Source organism: Garra rufa, chromosome 7 (genome assembly GCF_049309525.1).
Source record: "Garra rufa chromosome 7, GarRuf1.0, whole genome shotgun sequence".
In the NCBI taxonomy this organism is placed as follows: Eukaryota; Metazoa; Chordata; class Actinopteri; order Cypriniformes; family Cyprinidae; genus Garra; species Garra rufa.
In genome coordinates, this window is record NC_133367.1 from 24,296,496 (window position 1) to 24,300,098 (window position 3,603).

A 3,603-nucleotide genomic window follows, 5' to 3' on the forward strand; every position below is an offset into this window, starting at 1 on the left:
ATATATATATATATAATGTGTCCAATGGATGAATTAATTAAAAGTTAATTACTATTATTTATTTATTCATTTTTACAGTGGATTCATGTTAAACATTTAATAGTATACTTTTATTATTTTGGATTAATTAATATTTAAAAATTACTATTATATAGAACTATTTAATTGATTTATGTATTTTTATGTTATATTTGTTTTAGTGTATTATAGTTTCATTTATTTATAAATGTTCGTTTAGCTTTTTATATGCTTTTATGCAGTTTTGGTTGATTTCAGTGTAGATATGTTTGATAATAATGCTCTTAAATCCTGCACAGTATTCATTTTGCTCATTTCAAACATACAGTATCGATGTTAGGCATTCAACAATGTAAAAACATTCTCATGTTCCCTAAAAACCAATGTAGGTATTGTCTAAAACACCACAGCGTTTCCAGAGGCAAATAGAAAAACAATATGCAAAATCTCCAACATTCTCACTTTCAGCATCAGCAAGAATCCTCAATTTTACACGACCACTGCATATTTAGTGTGATATTATACAGCATATGTGATCATTCCTACACATCCTTCCTGTCAATGCCAACCCGCCCACAGGCGTTCGCTCTCGAGTCTGATACGAATCGGATCCATTTACCGCTTTAATTGGCATCAACAGATCTCCTTGCAGTGATTGCGAATAAATGAACTCTTTGTGTATTGTACGCACGGCACAATGGCTATTGTATGAAGATCTCAGGTTGGATTTCATTGGGAAGAGGTGTGACTGTTGTTTTTGTCTCGCCCTGCCTTGTTGCGTCTGGGTCGAATTTGTTGCAAAATTAGGTAAACGGATGCCTCTGAAACATCAAACCGTGAATGTGTTTGTTTGGGGCCAGACATCCACGCATTAAGTCGTTGGTTTGTGTCCGCATGGACACTATGCATCATTTGGCTGTGACACGTTAATGTGTTGCCGTCTGTTGGTTTGTGTTCGCGAGCGCGTCGACTCTCGGCTCGTAGCCTGGTGCTGATATATGGCCCTGCTCATCTGCTGTGCAATGCGCATATGTTCAACCGAGAACATTATTGTGTGTGTGTGTGTGTGTAGCACAAAGCATATTTGTCACTGTAACTGCATCAGATTTGCTAGTAGGTAGATTTTTCACTGTACGTTTTTAGAAATAAGGATTCCAAAAATGAAAAGACTTTGAGGTTTTTGAGGAAAACATTCCAGGATTTTTCTCCATATAGTGGACTTCAATGGAGAACAATGGGTTGAAGGTCCAAATTGCAGTTTCAATGCAGCTTTAAAGGTCTCTACACAATCCCAGCCAAAGAAATAAAGGTCTTATCTAGCGAAACGATAGATTTTAACCACTAATGCGCGACTTGCAGGTTGTGTCCACGACTTCATGCATTACGTAGACATGTTGGAAAGGTCACGTGTGACGTAGACGGAAGTACCGACCCAGTGTTTACAAAGCAAACATACAAAGAAAGTCAAACACCACCCTTTACAAAAACAAGGGTAAAGGGCGATTTTGAACTTGGAGGAGAAAATGAGATGGAGTTTTTTGCCCTACACTCTTAAACATAAAGGTGCTTTAATAGGTTTTTCAAGCGATGCCATAGAACAGGGGTGGGGAACCTTGATCCTCGAGGGCCGGTGTCCCTGCAGAGTTTAGCTCCAACCCTGAAAAATAAAATACCAACCTGTATCCTAAAGACCTTGATTAGCTTGTTCAGGTGTGTTTGATTAGGGTTGGAACTAAACTCTGCAGGGACACCGGCCCTCGAGGATCAAGGTTCCCCATCCCTGCCATAGAAAGAACCATTTTTGGTTCCACAAAGAACCATTCAGTCAAAGGTTCTTTAAAGAACCATGTCTTTCTTACCTTTTTATATTCTGAAGAACCTTCTTTTGCCACAAAGAACCTTTTGTGAAACAGAAAGGTTCTTCAGATGTTAAAGGTTCTTTATGGAACCATTTAGACAAAAAAGGTTCTTCTATGGCATTGTGAAGCACCTTTGTTTTTAAGGGTGTACACTCTTAAAAATAAAGGTGCTTCAATAGGTTCTTCAAGCGATGCCATAGAAGAACCATTTTTGGCTCCACAAAGAACCATTCAGTCAAAGGTTCTTTAAAGAACCATGTCTTTCTTACCTTTTTATATTCTGAAGAACCTTCTTTTGCCACAAAGAACCTTTTGTGAAACAGAAAGGTTCTTCAGATGTTAAAGGTTCTTTATGGAACCATTTAGACAAAAAAGGTTTTTCTATGGCATCGTGACGCACCTTTATTTTTAAGATTGTACCTACCTTTTTGAACCGGAGTACACAGATGAAGAACTAACCACGTGTGACCTTTAGAGTGCAAGATGAGCGTTTATGGTTAAAAAGTACATAAATTTTAGATTTTTTACAAAATGGCTAATCGTTTTGCTACATACACTCTTAAAAATAAAGGTTCCAAAAGGGTGTCTTTGCAGTGTAGAAGAACCATTTTAGTTTCCCAAAGAACCTTTCAGTGAAAGGTTCTTAAAAGAACCAATTTGAAGAACATTTTAAAAATCAAAAGAACCTTTTTCGACTTTAAAGAACCTTTTCTGCATTTGAAAGGTTTTATGGATGTTCAAGGTTCTTTATGGAAGCATCAATGCCAATAAAGAACCTTTATTTTTAAGAGTGTAAGACCCTTATTCCTTGGCTGGGATCATATATAGAGCCCTTTGAAACTGCAATTTGGACCTTCAGCCCACTCATCCCCATTAAAGTCTGCTATATGGAGAAAAATCCTGGAATGTTATCCTCAAAAACCTTAATTTTGTTTCCACTGAAGAAAGAAAGTCATAAACCATCTTGGATGACTTGAAATTCATGAAATGATCAGGAAATTTTAATTCAGGTGTGAACTAATCCTCTAAGAAATAGGTTCTTTGGAAAACCCTAAATGGTTTCTCTACACTATCATGTCAAAAAAGCCCTTATTTTTAGGTGTAGATTATTAAAATGTTCTTATGTTACACTCCGAAATATAGACTTTATTTATTGGCATTGATGATTCCATGAAGAACCTTTAGCATCCATGGATCCTTTCCATGGCACAAAAGTTTTGTTATAGTACAAAAAAAGTTCTTTAGATTAATAAAATGTTCTTTACACCAAGACAAAAATGGTTTTCCTACACTCGTAAACATAAAGGTTTTGAAAGGGTGATTATTAGGGCCGGGACTTTAACGCGTTAATTTAGATTAATTAATTACACAAAAATAACGCGTTAAATTTTTTTAACGCATTTTAATCGCACTTAATTTTGCACCGCGGAACGTTTCTCACTGGATGAGTTTCAGCGAACCGATTATACTGGAACACCAACTAGCGTTCAGACAAAGGAATGCACATATCACCGCAGCACATCGAGCCTCAAGTATCACCTCAATGCTTTTACAGAAGGTCTACCTACCTATAGGGTACCTGAATTTCTGAAATGTAGGCTAGTATATTTCTAAATATCCCAGTGTTTCCCCTACCATTATCTTAGGGGGGCGCGTTTACAATGTCTCCTCCAAGAAAACACGGACTGGATCGCGGACTCCATTCATAAAAACCGAATTTACTATA